The following is a 19,564-nucleotide window of genomic DNA, read 5'->3' on the forward strand; positions in this document are numbered from 1 at the left end:
CATGGGTTCTGCGTGGCTCCTGAGAGCTGCGAAGAGGGGTGAAATCTGTCTCATTCTTTCCATACCTCTCAACCATGCACAAGGACACTAATGAGTGTTGCCTAGTAACGAACGAAACATCTCTCTTATGTAAAGTTAGATCTTCAAGGTTTTCAAAAGGGGAGTCGTGCTCAGAGACTGTTCATGTGCCATCCTGCCATCTGTCAACAAAGAATAAGGCCTGGATTTTCTAAGCATTTATTGTCCACGGGGTCATTCTTTTCTTGGAAACAGCATGAAAGAAAGGTTTACAGTGCATTTTAATCACTGTGCTAGTTGGGTTAGTGGTATATTTATCTCAGTCTGCAATGGAACAAGTCCATACCATAGGTTTTACTGTTTTTTTTTTCCTGTAACAGATGTCAGCAGACCTGATAGGCTACTTATTATGTAACATGAAGGCACAGAGCCTGGTGCTCCCATGGCAGAATTCGGTAATGTAATATCAAGTTACCAATAAACAGAGCCCAAGAATAATGGGGCAGTGGTGGCCTAGTGGTTAAGGAAGCGGCCCCGTAATCAGAAGGTTGCTGGTTCGAATCCCGATCTGCCAAGGTACCACAGAGGTGCCACTTAGCAAAGCACCGTCCCCACACACTGCTCCCCGGGCGCCTGTCATGGCTGCCCACTGCACACTCAGGGTGATGGGTTAAATGCAGAGGACAAATTTCACTGTGTGCTGTGCTGCTGTGTATCACGTGTGACAATCACTTCACTTTTGAGTTTTTATGATCTAAGTTTAAGGTGAAAGGACTTCATGGCAACGACTGACAGCAATCACGTGACCCAGCTTCCTCATTCTGGATATTCTAAACCCTCTTCTGTCAAGTTCAGCCCATGGCTGAAATGTAACTTCTGTTGCAGTGTGCAATTACCTGGAATAGCTTCTTGACTGAACACAGAGGACACTGGCTAAACTTAAAAGACCAAAGTAGTCTGTTAAACCTAATATTTTAGCATTGACTTAATGTAAATAAACAGATTACTGCAGGTTTGATGTACATTACATTTATTAACATTACGTCAAACTTTTTTAGCCAGTGTTCACTTTTTTCAGTGCAGGTTGTGAAGTTGCGGTGTGCCACAAGGCTCACCAGGTGGCACAACTTCACTTAATAAGGGGTCCTTCTGACCCACAGGTGCATATTCACCCTACATTTTTTGTTGTGTTCACGCTTGTGTCTTTTGGCAATTGAGCAGTGTTCTTTTCATTTTCTATAAGCCCCTTTGTTTTCAACATGTCTAGTGCTTGTGAATCCTTTGCCTAACATGCCATTCAAAAGTTGTGTGGTTCAAATCCGGGCTCCTAAGCAGAATATGCTGTCTTTGCCATGCAGATATAAACGTTTGAGAATGACCTGTCAGTAGTGTTTCTTGAACTATATAAGTGTGGGGTACAGATTTTCTCCAACTACATATGTTGGCTCATACATTGGGTGGAGCAGCTTTCACTGTGCATGATGTTTGATGAAGTCAGGGACAGCCCTTTTGTCCAGTTCCATTTCTTACAAGCCTTGTAAGAAAGGACCAAATTCCTTTCAACATTCATAGTGTGTCTGCCAGATGTCATAATGGTTTTGACAACGTTTTTCTTACTTGGCATTTCTATGAAAGGCCTTAAAACCTTTAGTCCTATTGTGGGAGTGGCCCTTGGCTCTCAGTCATTCTTTTCAAGCAACTGGATAGTGTCAGCATTAAAGCATCTGTCTTTAAAGCCTTAGTTCTGACCTCTGCCAAGTGAGATTCACATCTCTCATGAATGTTAAGGTCATTCAGTTGTCCCCATCCCACTACTGCTACTGCCATATTGTGCCTTTGAAAATACATTTTTGAGAAAGCAAAGGGGTATGGGCACATGTATAGCTGCAGACGGTCCATGAAAAGTAAAGCCTCACGTAGGATTGTTCTGTAATTATGAATTGCTACATAATTTACCCCACGCTGCTCGATACAGTGTAATGGGATATAAAGATTTGTGTCATGCTCAGAGTAAATAATTCTGCTTAACCCAAGACAAAAATAATGTATTTGAATGTACACCTGCAACAGGAAACCATTTGATGTGGACATTACGGTCCATCCTCACACATTGCTCCCTGGGTACCCATCATGGCTGCCCACTGCCCCACTAAGGGTGATGGGTTAAATGCAGAGGACACATTTTGTTTTGTGCACGATGTGCTGTGCTGCAGTGTTTCACAATGACGAAAACAAAGGGTTGGACTGCCATAAAATGTGACAAATGGAACATGCTAAAGCATAATTTCTCAGAGCCATTTTGGCAAGTCAGGCCATTCAGCAGTTTGTTTATGTGGTCTTGTTCCACCTGAAGCTTTTGAATGAAGTGGGAGATTATTTTCAGACCGGCTGTTGCTTGGTTTTATGCTAAGAGCATTGCTTTAAACAGCTTTGCTCACTTGCCAGCTCTTTGAGGTGTTCCTTAACACGGGAACTGCCTTGAGAGGATGCAGTAAGCTACTTTCTCCTGCCAGAACATTGCAGGCATAGCAAATACAACACTCTAGTCCCGGTTTTACGTCATGGGTAGTAAAATGCATCTTCAAAGCAATGCTAATGTGACAACTCTTGCTCTTAAAGGTATTTTGTCCATTTTAATGTCATTGTTGCAACATAAAGTACAACCTTGACGCAGCTCAAGTCGGAATTTTTATATTTCTAATCCAGAAAGAGCCAGATGGTGCCAGGCTGTCCAACATCCTCTCACTGTTTATATTATGCTGAGCTGAAAATATACAAGAATATTTTAGTCACAATCTGCTAATTTTTCCATTGGGGTCAAAAGTGCCTCTGAGGCAATACTGACCTCAGCTCATGCACACATAGTGTGGGCTCTATGTCCAGCTCCATTTTAGCTCTGCCTACATGATAAATGTACACATAAATAGCTTCTCACAATCTCAGGGTTCTCACTTTGGCCCACAAATTCTGTCTCCATCCAGAAGGTCAACTGGAATGGAAAGGTGGACAAGATCTGCCCCCAAGCTCTGTGTCATCGCAAGGTGGAGTACTCGAGTGTGGTTATGCAGCTCGATTTGAGCCCTTGCTGCAGGAACGTTCATGCTGTTTTACCCCCTCCACCCAAGCAGCCCATGTGCCATGTGCTTCTGTGGGGACAGATTGAACGTGCATGTGTGCTGTTGCTGGCATTGTTTTTTGTGTTTGCATGTGTTCTGGAGGATTTTGAATGCAAAACCTGGTATTAATCGCTTTTAGTGTGCAATTCCTGTTCAGGGTCATTGAGGAAGCTTTTCTCAATCCCGTAATTTCTATTTCTATGATAACCATCCCATTTCCATTTGGTGAGTTTCAACACCAACACAGTTTCAACGTGATGCTGATTAGGTGGTGAGATCAACCAAATCTCACCAAATAAGAAATTCTTATTCATCATTTTGACTGTTGATCCTGTGTTATTAATATTATTTAATTTATTTGGACACATACATTTTAGTTAGTTGTTCAACCTTACTATTATTGGATTTTTGGAGTAGTGGTGGGTCATTGTGCTGAGATGGTTGTAACCATTGTGTCCCTGAGCAAGTCACCTAACCCTGAGTTACTGAAAAATAAAAGTGCAGATATCATGATCACAAACAATTGAGCTTCAACCAATAATTAATAATAATTGGTTAATCAGTTTTTTTTCCATTAATCAACTAGTTTGCACCTATTTTAATAACTTAATTACAAAACATATATTGCTATGTCATTGTTAACTTGGGTGACATGTCTTCTGTGACTCACACTCCTGTTTCAGAATACACTTTTAAGTCAGAAAAAAAGAAAATAACAAAATAACACCTTGAGAATACCTCAATTTTTCCAGTCTGTGCTCAATTTTTCTTTCTTTGGTCTGACAGGCCCTTTCCTCTGTTGAAATCACTGTGCAGTGTGTGGTGCGCAACTGAATCACTTTGGTCTAATTTGTGTGCACAGTGTGCTGCATGCTCTACCTGCTAGATGAATAACACTTTTGATGAAGCGCTGCTGCTTTGTGTTTGAAGTTTTTGCTCTTTCAGACCCGATTCACTCGATGCCATCTCTGTTGTTTAAAGTAAAAAAAAATAAAAATCAGAGCAGGGATGCTCAAAAAAACAATTTTGTTTACTATACCACATTGTACCAAATCTGTTACACAAATGAAACAAATTTCTAAGATGGATACTGAAAAGGTGAATGAAAACCAAAAGTCACAAAGTCGCAGGAAGTAGACTCTGCATATTGAACCACCCGTTAAGGAGACCTTTGTCACAGTAATGGTCCATACACCCTGCCATGGAGAACAACAGAGACAGCGTTATCTACTTCCCTCCAGTCAGCAGAGTAAATGTTTGATCTCCTTCATAATCCACAATCAAATTAAAAACGTCCGATTACGTTGGATTATATTTGCAAGGAATCATTAGTAGATGGCTAGAGTGACATAGCGTCTTTGGCCTTTTGTTCAAGCTCCATAGTTTGTGATATTTTGCTTATTGTGCTAGAATGGAAACACATCTCTGATAGATCTAGGGGCCTGGTAGTAGCCTAGTGGGTAACTAGGAAATACACATCCAAATGTGTAACATAAATGTAAATGTAACCTTTTTGGAAACAAAATGCAGAGTATAAATGAGGTTCTCTTGAAGGCTGCACTCTCTTCATTTCCTCCTCCATTGGGAAAAGCTTCTGGGCCTTCTGCATCTCTGAAGCTTGGCCCCCTCTTCCCTCCCTTTTCATTTAATTTTCTGTAACATTGGTATCCTTATTACATATCATATTTACATGTAACTGCAAAAATAATCAACCTGTGTTAATATATTAGAAGCAGTAGAAATTTTAACTTCTATTGTGCCATGCCTCTGTATGTCCTGGTAACATCAGATTAGTTTAAATACATTGCTAATAATTAATGGAGTCAGATAAACAAGGCCAACCGATTACAAACCAATTATTTGAGTTTGAAAAAGACAAAAAGGCAGTGACACTGAATACTGATTACATTCCCATAAATTCCGATTTCCATAAATGTATAAAAAAAAATTTGTCATGAATATTTTTTTTACCAACTGTACATTTACATTTACATTTACATTTACATTTAAGGCATTTGGGAGATGCCCTTATCCAGAGCGACTTACAACGTGCTTTCAAGTGTAATCCACTGAGTGTGCAAGTTTTTATATGGCAGAATAAAAGTATTACAAGTACAAAATATTAAAATGTTACAACATATGCTGAGTACAGGTTGTGCAATTGTATTTTCAGGTTTGGATTTTATGTACCTGAAGCAATATAAAAACAGGCCAAACGTTTGGACACACCTTCTCATTCAATGTGTTTTCTTTATTTTCATGACCATTTACATTCTCACTGAAGGCATCAAAACTATGAATGAACACATGTGGAGTTATGTACTTAACATAAAGTGGAGACCTGGCCTCCACAGTCACCGGACCTGAACCCAATCGAGATGGTTTGGGGTGAGATGGACCGCAGAGTGAAAGCAAAGGGGCCAACAAGTGCTAAACACCTCTGGGAACTCCTTCAAGACTGTTGGAAAAGCATTTCAGGTGACGACCTCTTGAAGCCAAGAGTGTGCGAAGCAGTAATCAGAGCAAATGGTGGCTATTTTGAAGAAACTAGAATATAAAATGTGTTTTCAGTTATTTCACCTTTTTTTGTTAAGTACATAACTCCACATGTGTTCATTCATAGTTTTGATACCTTCAGTGCGAATCTACCAAAGTAAATGGTCATGAAAATAAAGAAAACACATTAAATGAGAAGGTTTGTCCAAACATTTGGCCTGTACTGTACATGCTGACTATTACATATAGAAAATAAGAAATAGAAAATAAAAAACATTTTATGTTCAAAGGGAAAGGTATTACCACACTTTCAATTCCAGTGTGCATTCATTTTCCAGGTCATTTTGACGTTTTCTTTCTGTGCTTTGGAAGATCATATAAGGAAGCAGTGATTTGCAAATGCGCTTGATTGTGGCAAGATCATTTTAACCTCCAGCTGTAACTGCTGGGGTCTAAGCAAAATGATCTCTCCATTATGCTTGTATGAGATATGCAAGATGCCCTGTGAAAGCACAGACAGAATCAGGAATTGATCATAATTGCATTTTTTTTTGTGACAGACCCCATCAGCAAAGTACATTGTGCCAAATTCAACATTGTACGCTTGCTCTCAAATCAGCATTGGTCCCAAGGCTGCCTGATTTGATGTTTGCTTCTTGAGGGCTGGTGGAAAGACTGTAATTTTGTTGTGACCTGTTGAGTTGAGGTAAAAAAAAAAAAAAACATTCAGTAAATCCCATGCTTGCCTATAAAAGCAATATTTCCATTGCCTGTTAATGTTTCAACGATGACTTAGATTATGTGGGCGGAGTCAAAATTGAAAAGCTGTCTGATGTGGACTAATGGTGTTATTAGATTTGCGTCTGTGACTTGGTTATTCATGGATGGGCAACCAGCACTGGAAATAAGCAGATGAATGGGGACTGGAAGTGGAACAGTCACACACAGCAGGACAGGCAGCTGTTGCGGTTTTAACAGGCGATATGTTACTTTCACAGGGGTAAATGCTTGTTTGTCTTTGGGTATCAGGACGATGGTGAGCAGCAGAATGGTGCTTGTTTTGTCTTGTTTGCTTAAATAGCACAATACGGAGGTTCGATTTTGGGGGACAAAGATTCAGCTATTCACCAAAACATTATTGATGTTTCAGTTTCTGCAGGAACTTGGGGACATGAGATACTCCTCCCACAGTCTGAAGGCACACTGATCCTGGATTAAAGTCAGTCCAAGTTTAATAGATCCTGATGTTTACTCAGGTATAAAGAATTCAACGTCTGGTTATGAGAAGCCGCTTAATTGCTGTGAGGCCAATGATCAATAAAGACGCGGTGAATGAACCTTGACACCGAGGACATTTCAGAGAAAAAAGTCTTCTTTGAGTAACCTGCTCTTTACTCAGATGTTGTGATCAGTGGAATTTGAAAGGCTTTCTTTTTATCCATGTTCATTAGAAAAAAAGCACCTCTTTACATTTGGCTTAACCCTCCAGTTGAGCATTCTGAACTTGTCTGTGCTCAGCTGGTAATGCCACATCGGGGGAAAAGGAATCAATAAAGCACAGCGGCAGAGACACATGAAAAACATGCAACGCCACTGTTGAAATGAAAGGGCTCCCTGCCTTTATTCTTAATATCTGGACGCTGAAAGAGTTTTCTCTTTTTGAGAGGTATAGACGCGGCAGGTCAACTAATTGACATTCTGAAAATTCCTGGCGTCTGTAGCAATGAGTCAGGGGTTAATTGAGTAAAAATCAATTATTGTTGCTTTTTATTAAGAGCTGCATGTCAGGTCATGGCCTGAACCTCTGATGAGAATGGACCAAACATATATCATGGCTAGACTTTTGCCTATCAATTAATCACCCATGGTAAAGCCATCTAGGCAAGGATGCATCTCACTCAAAGATGACATTTAATTAGGAACATGAAAGGTGGTGTAACATTTTGCAAGGGACACACAAAGGTTACGCATATAGCTTAGTGGCTAATCAAAAACACCAAAAGGGTGTCATTTAAGCAGGACTGAGAAAATGATGGAGATTTAAGGACTGAGTATTTACATAGGGGAGGGGGAGGGAGTTGAGCAACAACATCATTTAGCATAAGGGGCACAAACAGTTTGAGTCACTGTGTCGAAAATCTACTTTAATCTCTCCACTGTAAATAATTTCTTGATTTGGTCAAGAAAACAGTCCGAAATGTGTAATGGTAAGTGTACATTTTGCATTGTACATGGTTTAAGGTACTTGATAGTACAGAGTAAGTTTCAACCAGTTTAATTATTGTCCAGTGTATGCCCATTATGATGATACTGGTCCATTTGAAAAGCACTCCAGCTTCATGCTGGTACATCTCAACAGCATCTTAATGCCAGGAACCAGGATCTAGATTAGCTCAGAGAGAGACAGATTAAACTCAGATGGCTGAAACCGAGAGGTTTTGGTGCAACAATGGCCATGGTGGTCTATCCAGGACAGTCTAAGTGAGATAATCATCGTAGTGTTTGTTGGTTTAACTGTTTTAGACTGAGCATCACATCAGTATGAATCACATCACTGAATGTTTCACTTTTAACTGAACTTTTACAAAATGAAATGTGTCCTCTGAATTTAACCCAACTCTTGATGAGCAGTGGGCAGCCATGAAAGGCGCCCGGGGAGCAGGGACCCCCGGGATCAATTTTGAATTCGATTTCCTGGCACTTGGCACCTGGACTTTAGACTGTCCATCCGAGATAGAGTAAGACACAATATGTCAATAATGAGAAAGACGACAAAAGGCACTGTGTGGTGTGATTTTCGAGTACCATTCAAAATTTGCACACACAGCAGCACAGCACATGGTGACACAACAAAATGTTTCCTCTGCTTTTAACTTGGTGAGCAGTGGGCAGCCATGACAGACGCCCGGGGAGCAGTGTGTGGGGACGGTACCTTGATCAAGGGGACATGAGTGGCTGGTTTATGAGTGGTTAGTTATTAGTTCTGTGTCATACAAGTTAACCCGCAGCTACTGTAGGTCACTTGACTGAATTAACGTCTCTGACCAAATTGTCAATTTTACAGACTTAAATTAACACAAGAGTTGGAAAAATGAAATTAAAACAAAACAGCAAAATTTGTTTAAAAAAAAAAACAAGAACAATATGATAATTATTTCTGTGGATGAAAGTAATGAGATTTCATCACCTATGCAAAAACAAACAAAAAACAAATTCATTCATTTAAAAAGTTTCCCACTGTGGAGTGCATAGGATAATTTCAATTCCTAAACTCTATGTTGGGGTTCAGTGATTAACTACTTGATTGTCATAGCTAAAATGCAGATTACATAATATCTCAGTTATGTAATCTGCGATATAAAACAGTTTATTTTCATATGAGGAAAAATTAAGATGTATAATGGAGCCCAGTGGCCTTCTGTCCATGGATGAAACATGTTGGTCTGTCTCACATAGGAGCTGTTCAAGAATCAAAAAACGTGACCCCACAAACCGTGCCATTTGCATTGCATCTGGAGTGAATTAGACACCACTTGTCAACTTGGATTTGGGGTGAACACGAATGCAAATGGGCCGTAATTGGGCTGATCTGACGAACAGGAGAAGAATCCATTAGATGGCTAAGCACCAGCAGATCACTTATAAAATCAACGAGGGGGCCATTAACTTCCTAATGAGAGCGACCTCCACTGCTGGAGGGGCGATAGGCAGCAGGGACATGCTAATGTTCTCTGTCCCGGCGGCACGACCCCCCAGATGAAACTGGATCTGTTACGTCTCAACTCGCAGCTTTTGTAGTTTCTTCTGACAGGCTGCCGGCTACACCTCCCTGGTTGACAAAGTACCTTCTTTATTAAATCACGTATACAAGTGTGTTCTTGCAGTGACATCTTTTGGCCCTTTCTGGGGGGAAAAGTATCTACACCCAACTTTCCTATGTGCCAAATTTCGCACTTTCAGTGTCTGTAGCTACCTTCACATATCCTCAACAGAGAGCTTTTAAATATAGGCTCTCCACAGTGACACCTCAAATTAGACCTTTTTTTAGCCTGCTTCCACTACTGCTTATTTCACAAGTGCATGTGCCGCCAGAGAGACTAATTCCCTCTGCGTTTTTTCAGAATTAACGCTCCCAGGAGAGGTGGTTGTTTATTTTCTTCTAAACTGCTGCTTCTCCTGTGCCAGGGGCGATCTGGCCCTAGGGCGTTCAGGGTGAAGAGTTTGTGTGAGGGTCTTTGCTCTCTTATGAAAGTACTCTCAGTGTGGCAAGAGCGCTGTGGCATTCAAAGCCCCCCTGTTGGCCACGTGCAAATATCACTGGCTAATTAACGACTTTGGAAAAGTGTTCACTGAGCAGTGTTATGAGTGATGGGGCTCATTGATGCTCATTGTAATGGCCGTTGTTTGACCTTCACCTCAACACTTGGGTAAATACTTGGACATAAGCACATATCCTCACCAAAAAATATATATATATTTTAAATGTATTTTATTTGTTGATTTAAGTATGTTTCCAAAGGAAACTGATGTATTAACATATTTATAAAGCATATATTTATATATAGTCAACTTTGAATACAGGGATAATTAATTGTGTCTTGATCAAAACATCTAGAAAAAGAGAAAGGAGGATTATAATTTTATAATTTCTTGGATTCAAGCACAAGTATATGAACTAGCATTCTTTATTATATTAATTAACTTAAAGCTGGGTCAAAACAGTATCTATTTTTCATTTAAAAGAAGGAAAGAATGCTGTAGACATGTACAATACACATCAATGACAATTAACTTTTAATCTAAAGAGAATGACTGCCAGTACTTTCACTCCAAGATTGTCTTTTTTGAAGAAGACTTTTTCTTAATTTTTTTATAGAATGTCGAGCTGTCAAACATGTCATATGTCTCCTCTGTTGCCATGTTTCTGACCAACTTGCCAGACACTCTGAGAGCTCAAGCCCACTCTACTGTCACTGATTCGCCTTCAGCCAGCGACAGGGAGCTGGGCAGACCAGGCCTGCGTGTTCCCACCTTTTCAAAGGGATCAAGCCAATTACCCAGGGGATCGAGACAATTTCTCCATTCGCAGCCATGCCCTTGCTAGCTCTGTGGACAGTCACAAGTTGTAATTACCTATTTGACCTTTCATTAAAGTACCACTCACCATAATCAAGTGGGCTGGCCAGAGTTTATGTCATTGTGTTCTGCTTTAATATGTCAGTATAAGTTGAACTGTCCCTTTATACTCATTAGGCACTAAGTAATATGTTGCTAAATGTGTTCTTTATTCAAACAAATCACCATCAGTGGCAATTTGACATTCTGTTGGGTGGACAGTGACACATAAAACATTATAAATGGTATGTTTTATGAGTTGCTTAATTATTTTGGCAGTACCAGAGCATGTGGTGGTGGCCAAGTCATACCATGACCCTAAGCACCCAGATGCCACAGTTTAAACAGAGGGAACAGCCAGTCAGACTTCTGAACACAGGAAGGGGAAAGGGGTGGGTTCATCCAACTCTACCTGTAACAGAGATCACTCATCATTTTCATTTCTTTACCCTTCTTCATGTTCTTCTTCCTTCAGCTTCTCCTGTTTGGGTTTGCAACAGTGGATCATTCCTATTTGTCAGCAATGCAACCCTCCCTGTTTACCCTTGTTTGGGACCAGTACGAAAAAAACACACTGTCACCTGTAACCCCATTGGATGGGTTCAATCCAATTCTTCAACCATAGTAGTTTGTTTTTCATATGTTTCTTAGAAGTGACAATAGCACAAAACACAAAAAAGTGAGGTAAAAGGGCTGTCCTTGTGTAACAAAGACCTTTTGTAGCACAGCACACGGTGACACAATGAAATGGGTCCTCTGCTTTTAACCATCACCCTTAGTGAACAGTGGGCAGCCATGACAGGCGCCCGGGAGCAGTGTGTGGGGATGGTGCTTTGCTCAGTGGCACCTTGGTGGTTCGGGATTTACCTGCTGGGCCACCACTTTCATGTGCTCCTGTTACTATTTGAAAGTAAAAGTGAAGTGATTGTGATACACTGCAGCACCATCTGCTTTTAACCATCACCCTTGGTGAGCAGTGGGCAGCGGTACCTTGCTTACACCTACGAACAATTCAGAGTTGCCAATTCATGTAGTGTATATGCCTTTGGATGGCGGTAGGAAACCGGAGAACCCATAGGACACATAGGGTGAGTATGCAAACTTTGCACATATGGTGTGAGCTAAGATTCAAACCTTCGAATTGTGTGGCCATGTCACTAACATGCAACAGACCCGTCTTGGGTTTTTACAGTGACAAAAAGTCACATAGTCTGATCTTAGCTTCCACTGTGAGTTGCTGAAGGGTTGCTTTCCCTGTATCTAGTGATTGTACATCACTCTGGATAAAAGCATCTACTAAATTGTAAGAATTTTGTGATGTATTAGCCACAGTTTTCTGCTAAGAGCAGCATGAACTTAAAACAAACAAAAACAAATGGTTAAACGTTCTTCCTTTTTAAACCACTACCATGTACATGAACATCATTCGTGAACATCACTGTGAATTGGGAATCTATATCACTCCTCAAAGGTGCCCAGGTGCAGGAAATGAGTGTAATATTACCCACGAAGCACAGAGATCTTCATCTCTGCAAAAGGCCAGTGCTGATTTCCTCAGCCTGCCAAAAAAATCCCTATCTTCTCCCGCAACACGAGCTGCCACTCTGTTGCTGTGTTATTACGTGCCAGCCTATGGTTTATGCATGGGCTACTGCTTTGTTGCGGGAAGGGAAGAGAACAAGAGTCGCGCTAGTGAGGGAGAGAGCAAGAGAAAGGGAAGAAAAATTGTGCACTAGATTCAGTAGACATTGAACAAAGCTCAGATGAATTCTTAAGCAGCTTTTATATTAAAATGTGTCTTTTTTATTTCTTGTATTCCTTGTGTAAAGCACCGACCCTACTTTACTATCTGAGCGTGGATGGGATCACTCTGTTTATTTATTTGCTTCATTGTGTACCATATGCCTAATGAAAATGAAGCCTCCGTGTCATCCGGCATGTTCCTTTGGTAATGCACAGATTGCACCATTTTTTGTTTTTTTACAGGTTGACAGGGCTGGGGGGCTCCATCAATTTTTATGATACTTAAACTTGTTCATTGGACCAAAAGGGATCTTGCACTCCCTCAGCACCCACACAGCCTGGTCTTTACTGTACGGAATTTGTCTCACAGGAGTGCATTGTGGGTAAAGCAGTTGCCTTTGTTACAGTGGAGGGGTAATTTAGCCTGTAGTGCACATCTCACTGGTGAGTCCTTAGATGAACTGGAGTCAGCACAGTGTAGGTGGTATATACATTTTTTTGGGTGGAAGTGGAAAAAAAACCCACCTTTGAATGGTTTGCTGCTGTTAAGGTGTGTTTGACTCTTGTGTTATGTGAAACTGCCTGAGCACCACTGTTCAACCTAATAGTAACAGTGAACAATCTGTAGTATTCATGCAATCAGTCTAAATTAAGGGTTAAATAAATAAAAAGCATTAATCACCACTGTCGCAAAGGTGAAAAGTACATGTAATTCATACTTGAACAGGACATCTGAGTAAGAATACAATATTTGACGTGGTGGTCTCTACTCTTTTGCAGATGATGGCCATACCGGCAGACACAAAACATGTACTGTAAAAAAAAAATAACTGGGAAAAACGTAAAAATTTAAGGCAACCAGCTGAGAAGCATTTTTTCTTTCCTTCAACACTTTGCATTGTAAAATTCATGCCCAATGTGAGTTCTTGAGAACAGCAAATACAAAGCTTTAACTGCATTTGTGTGGATAATTATAATACTGAAATATAGAAAAAAAAGACATTATATATTGATTTTATTGACATTATTATTATGTAAAAAAGAATTTTTGTTCAGCTGGACTAATTCCGTTTTTGCCCTTCTCTGAACCTGCAGAATATACTGTTTTACCTTAATTATTTACCTTTAAATGACACTTTTATTGAGGCATTTAAACTAAGAATTTTTTTCCGAGCCCTGCAATTAAAGAATCCTGCAGTTTGTATCCTGCAGTTTGAAGAAAGATAATTGTCCTTGTCCTTAGTTCAGTAGTTACCTTGGGGAAACGTGGTTTAAATGGCCTGAAAGCCAGTCTGCGTGTCTGCATTTGCGCCCACTTCACTTTTCCCTCGCTCTTCGTTGCCGCTGTCCAGTCCTCGTGGTTCTGAAAATGCGCCTTTCTTGCCTGAGTTTTGGTGACTGTTATCAATATTAAGAATTTGGTTGGTTGATACTGCTCTGTGATATTCTCCCACCCCTCCAACCACACACACACAGACACACACAACTAGTTTTCACCCATCTTATGTCTTTTTAATGCATTTCAACCATTGTTTCCCATCAACAATTGTTGTTAAATGAATGGTAATTCATTTTCATGTTTTTTTATGCAATTATGATTTAATATAACCATTTATTTGGTATTATGCAGTCACATGCATTATTTTCATTTTTATTCCTATAGTTATGCATGGAAACCTGAGAGCATGATAATAAAAATGCAAATTAATGAGTGAATGAATAAAACTATAAGAGAATAAGACTACATATACAAAATAATGCCAAGGAAAATTAGTGAGCCTTTGCAGTGAACCTTTATGCTCAGGGTGTTTTGTGAAAAGATACAAATGCACAAGTCTGCTCTTTGATTAATTACCCTGCTCCATTGATATTAAAGAGCAGTAACTCTCTGGAGCACAAACCCACTTCCCTCTTCCTTTTAATTTAGGTGGTCTTCATTTTGCACAGGTATACTTCATGTGGACATTGAGAGATAATCATTTAATTCCCGTCTCAAAAAAAAAAAAAGTCTCATATTCAGAGCTTTCTTAATTAATGAAGCTTGCACCGACTCCCTCCGTAACTCCTGCCTTCAGGCCACCAAGAGGCTGTTATTCAAAACAGCCTTAATTGAATGCTGGGATTAAGGCGACACTCTCCCTTCTCTGTTGGGACTCTCGCGTTCCCTCCCGTACGCTGAGAGTGACATGCCCCTATGTGAGTGTGTGAGTTTATCAGCATGGCTGCAGAAGGCGGGGAGCATTTGCAGGGGGATGCTGACATGTCATTGCTGTGCTAGCTGCATAGTTTTTTTTTTTTTTTGTCTTTATGACTCACCTTCGGTGGTGCAACCTTTTATTAAACTTCTCCACCTTGCTGTCTTTCTCTGCATGTTTCCTGTCCCCCATTATTTTTTCTTGGTCCATTTCCTTCTAAAATGTGAGTTTGTTAATGAACAGGCTGTCTCATAGCTCCTCTCCTGCCTGTTTATTTCCTCAGTGGGAAGGAATCTCAGAGAAGAAGACGGCCGCTGTGGGAACTGTAAGTGGCAGCGCATTTATTTAAAAGCATGCAGTTCTGAGGCACAAATCTTATTTAAACATTTGGGCCACTTTGTACCAAAGGTCACTATTTGGTATTTTGGCAGCATCACATCATCATCACCACAAAGTGGATCATCAGGTCTTGCACCTTAAATCCTGAGAAGAACATTAAGAAGATACTAGAGATTCAGAGATTCATTTTTATTTGGCTGATCACGAGAATCGTTGCACTTTTTAAATCTTCATGTATAAAAACATTCATAGTGTTGCCATATGGCATATGTATCATTACTATTATTACTACAACTACTTAATATGCTTTGCTTAGCAGGTAAATTCATGTGGCATGTTTTTTTTTTATATTAAGACACATTAATTTATTTAATAGTTTTAATGAATTAATAGTTTTAAGAATAGTGTAATGTTACTCTTTTTTTTTTTTCTTCTTTCGTTTGTGGCACCCCCTGGATGGATGTCACGCTTAGCATTTGCCTATATTGCCTATATGCCACAGGCCAGCCCAGCACGTGAGTGTTGATGTTACCCTGAATCGCAGCGCGGTAATGAGAGGAACCTCGGCATTAAAACCCTGGTTCTGATGAATGAGGCTCCACGCCACCGTCCCAACTGTCAGCCATGATTGATGGACTGCGCATGTCCCCATCCAACCGCGTTCGAATCTGCTGCCGCCTCCCACCACTCTCCAGACTGCTCAGCCTTATCCTATTAGCTTCGGTATTAATCACAACCCTTGGAGGTAATTGCGTTATAATCTAAGCCCGCGGCGATCAGATAGCGTACAGTGGAATTTGGTAGAAGTCACCGCGCCGTTCAGCTGCAAGCACTTCTTGCTGTACGTGCCAACTTCGGGAAGCGGGCCATGCCAATATCGCGCCTCGCAACCTGCCACCTCTTTCCCTCTTGCTCAAGGAATGACAGTATATTATCACTGATTCCTGGTCTTAATCCCCTTGGATAATCCAGCCAGCATGTTTCGACAGTGAAAAGAAAACGCCTCGCCGCTCGTTCTCCGCGTGTGCACGTGTGAGAGGCAGAGCGAGAGGCCAGCGCTGCAGGCAGGTCAACCCCGAGACACCCCCACACGTTGCACCGGATTATAGAGGACAAATCAAGACAGACAATCTCACCACGAACTGATCCTAGATCTAAGGAGGAAGCCGCCATCAACGTCAGCATCTGGATGTGTGAATTTTCTGGTTACCGCCAATTACCCGTCCATCCTGTGCCCGCATGACAGGAAATAGCTGTAGTATAGTGGGTCCGCTTCAAATGTAGCCCTAGGCCAACTTTGCTCTCCTAGATAAAACTCAGCGGTGGCTGACTGAGGCAAATTTAAGATTAATATGGTTTTTGCATTCTGCAATTGACTCGTCGGTTGGCTCGGTCCTGTCAACGGCGCTCGTGGAAATCCATCTTGGTTGGTCATTTGCAAGTTTAGAGGATCAATTTGGTTGGAAAGTGAATACTGATTGGCACAAGGATTGCCTCAGTCGTTGTTGCGGCTCCTGTTACATATTCACAATTTTTTTTTTCAGAATCACTGGCAGTGAAACTCTATCCTATAAACAAAAATTGCAGAATGTTTAGTAATAATTAAAGATTTTACCATTCAACATGTACTAGAGATGATGGCTGCCAATTTCAGGTTACATATAAAAATGACATAAAAAGCCTATTATTACATAAGTTATGGTTACACATAAAAAAATGGCAGATACATGTTACAGGCCAAAGCCATGCATTTGGGGCTATATTTTTAAGCCATTATTTATGGCTTATTTCACATCAGATATGCTCATGAATGTTGCATTAACTAATTAGACAAATTCTTACATTTACAGCATTTATCAGAAACCCTTATCCAAAATGACTTACAATCAGTAGTGACAGGGACAGTCCCCCTGGAGACACTCAGGGTTAAGTGTCTTGCTCAGGTACACAATAAGTGGGGTTTGAACCTGGGTCTTCTGGTTCATAGGCGATTGTGTTATCCCCAATTTCTTTTAATTAAGGTGCTGATAGTCTACCTGCATATATAGTTTGGTAGCAGAGTTGGTCCTGACATGATTGCCCCTTGTAATCTGGCTCTTAGTTTCACTTTTGAGATACTCTGACCAGTCCTTATAATTCAGAGAAGAAAGCATGCAGTTAATTTTATAGACCTACAACTTTTCCCGTCCTGCTGAGCATTTGTGAAAAGAAAAGAGAAAAATAATTTCTGAAACTTGTGTGACCAGACAAATGCCTGGCAAAACAAACAGGATTTCACAAGCACAATTTGAATGAAATCATTTTGAAGAGCATTTGATGGCACTTCATCCATTGATAATTGTAGTCCTTTTGTTATCCATAATACAGGCATACTGTGTACATGTAAATATGCAGGTTTATAAAAACACATATAAATACACAAAGAATTGACTGAATTATAATGCTTAATAATACCTGTCACAGAATTTCTAGCTCTCAATTTTAAATAATGTTTATTAGTATAGAGTGGTCATAAATAAGGCATATTCTTTTTTGGTAAATATTGGGACACGCTGAAGTGGCGCCTTTTTCAGGTTGTCTTCACAAGTCCACTGTTGGTCCACTGAAGGTGCAGACTGTGACACTTGTATTAGATGATCCCGTCCAAAAAAGTCACCTAGTCCAGGTTTGACTACATATTGACGTCGAAGTTAGACGTCCAAATAGATGACATAGTTTGCAAGTCATGTAAAACTGTACTTACGGCCACATTATCTGCGTTGCCATAAGACGTCTAATGTATGCCACTGTTTACAACAACAAAACTTCATTTACCAGTGTCTATTCACAAATAATTCCTTATCGTTTAATCTTTCATCTGTATCGACATCACTGGCTTCAAATTATTGTTATTGGCTCAAAACATTTCTATAACCGCCTCCTCCTTTGACTTGGTGATTCTGTCACAACAGCAATACCACAAACAGGTCAAAGACAATTCCAGCAAAAGGTCAAAGAAAATACAGTGTAATCTAAGCCAGGGTAGAAATATAATAAACCATGAATCCACCAGACCTAATCAATCAGTGAATCTAATAAACGGATGGAGGAGCATTAAGGTACAATCACTATTTTGCTCCTAACACAGTGTCCTTGTTTCATACAGATAGGATGAAAGCTATTTCAAAATAAAATACCCTGTCTAGTGCTGAAGTCTAATAATGGACATGAAAATTGGTCTGGATGAATTTGAAAGCTTTTACAACAATGTTTGTGGGATTTATTCCGGCCTTCGGTGCAAAAATAGGGCTCCTCACTGCTCTCTGGAGAGGCTCTGCTTTTTGCTGTGGCATTTCCCCCACAAAAACCTGAGGTGGCTGTTTCAATGTTTGCCATGTGCTGGGATTGGCAATGCACAGCGTTCCCCTTTTAATCTTCCCATTAGATTATTTCAATTCACCTCTAATTCGTTTAATCAATGAGGCTACCTCTCACAGATATGGCCGGAGTGACACAAAGAGCAATTTCACATCTTATAAACGCTCTTGATTGGTGCCATTGCAAATTGATAATGAGGTGTATCGGGGATGCCCCTCCTACCCTCCCACCCCCACTTCATCCAGCTGTATGAGGTTTACATTAGTGCCGAATGTGTCTTTTTTGACAGAAAAAGAAAGATATGCTTTCATGAGGAATAAAAGAAAACAGATCCTGTGCTTGTGTTGTGGATTGTTCAGCGAACAATTGCAGCCTTTTCAAAATGGCGACTGCTTGTGAGGGATCTTTAAGATGTAAGGGTATGAGACAAGGCTAACACCCGAGGTCAGCCCACAGTCCGACATGGCTTTCTTTACACATCACAACTGCTGTCTGTCACCCTGTGGATCTTCACGACAGACGGAATCAGCGAGTGACATTCTACTGAGTCCAGGAAAGGGCCTTTTACCACACCAGAGTGCTGCAGACAGGATTTCTAATCTGCTGGCCAGGAGAAGGACGGTGACCTGCAAATTGGGCCAAACAGGCATTTACCTACCTGGCACAGGTCATGGACTACAGCAGGCAGACTTTATGTTTCAATCTTGGGATTGATGCAGGTTAAGAGAATAAAGTGTTAGAATCATTTTATCACAATACAGATATAATTAGCTCTGACCATTCCTTTTCATTGGCTGAGACTCATGCATCTGGCTGCAGCACAACAGTGTAATATCTCATGGTTTATCAGTTCCTCCATTACATTTTTGATTAATTTGTTCAAACAACAACCATTGCTTTTATCAGAACATGTTAAAATGACAAAATCAATTAAAAAGTTCTGAAATCGTATTAAACTAGTTTATAGTTTATAAATTTACTACAGATATGTTGCTAGGCAACAGAGGCTTCTCGTACACTATATATCTACATTATATGGTAGAAGAATTGTACTGATGATATTTATTCACAAAAGTAGTAATACTCGTATATTTAATCATGCTGCTGGTAGCGTGATTAGGTGCCCTTGTTGCCACACTTAAATGAATAAAAATAAACTCAGCTCACAAAATATTGTAATACTGG

At 40.3% G+C, this 19,564-nt stretch overlaps 1 protein-coding gene across 3 annotated transcripts in view; it reads left to right on the forward strand.

Moving 5' to 3' along the window:
• The window catches only part of syt1a (synaptotagmin Ia), a 174,330-nt gene that overhangs the window by 43,923 nt on the left and 110,843 nt on the right, over positions 1-19,564 (forward strand). For 2 of the 3 annotated variants that reach the window (XM_028953977.1, XM_028953980.1), the window contains exon 2: positions 14,967-15,008. The exons of the other annotated variant lie outside the window; for it this stretch is intronic. The gene's annotated coding sequence lies outside the window, so the exon portion shown is untranslated. The remainder of the gene's footprint in view (positions 1-14,966; positions 15,009-19,564) is intronic. 3 annotated transcript variants of the gene reach the window in all.

The sequence above is a fragment of the Denticeps clupeoides genome, chromosome 15 (assembly GCF_900700375.1).
Source record: "Denticeps clupeoides chromosome 15, fDenClu1.1, whole genome shotgun sequence".
Classification (NCBI taxonomy): domain Eukaryota; kingdom Metazoa; phylum Chordata; class Actinopteri; order Clupeiformes; family Denticipitidae; genus Denticeps; species Denticeps clupeoides.